The following is an 806-nucleotide window of genomic DNA, read 5'->3' on the forward strand; positions in this document are numbered from 1 at the left end:
TTGAGGTTTGTATAATTTGTGAATCTCTCTTACACTCCAAGTACCGCACAGAAATCTAGCTCCGCCATTGTTATTCCTACCCGGAGGTTCTGCTATTACGCGTCACTCGAAGATACAGTTCGCCCATTACACCCGAAATCCTCTGAGTTGAGCAACATTGAACTTTGTGAAAACGAAATCTGTATAATGTTATCGGTATAGCACCTTGACGAGGCCTACCGAGCTTGACAGTCGGTGACGTCCGAACGTCGTGGCTTCTCTTCCATCATTCGTTGGACGCGTAGGCCACTTGAAACTATAAAGTGCGTTTTATGAGGAATTACTGGAAACAATATGCCTATTCAATCCGTTCTCAATTTGACCTCGTTTTGAAGAGCTGGGTTCCAAAATTATCAAAACTTACTTTTCCATGTGGGAAAGTGATATACGTTGTCCCACAGTGGCCAGTGTAATAAATGAAAACGTTGTCTCCAGGACCACTGCAGGTCAACGGGAAACTTAGGCGGAATCAATTGGTTATAATCTGGTGGCGCTCTCGCACATAGGAGGGCACAGCAAAAAAGCCGCAGAAATGGAAAAAGAATTGTATTATTCCCCCAAAAATATGGGTTTTGTCCTAATTTTCAGAATCTGAGTTGTAACTGGTGATGAAGGAAATCGAAAATATATAAAAGGTTACAGAGTTCATTCCTGTCCATGGCGTACATTTCGGACGCCTGTTGGTTTGCTGCTGTTTCACGCAATATAGCGGCACATTTGGCTTTTAATATTTGCAGGTGGTTGGAGCCAGTATTCCAATTCAGTTA

The sequence above is a fragment of the Opisthorchis viverrini genome (genome assembly GCF_000715545.1).
Source record: "Opisthorchis viverrini unplaced genomic scaffold opera_v5_660, whole genome shotgun sequence".
Taxonomy (NCBI): Eukaryota; Metazoa; Platyhelminthes; class Trematoda; order Opisthorchiida; family Opisthorchiidae; genus Opisthorchis; species Opisthorchis viverrini.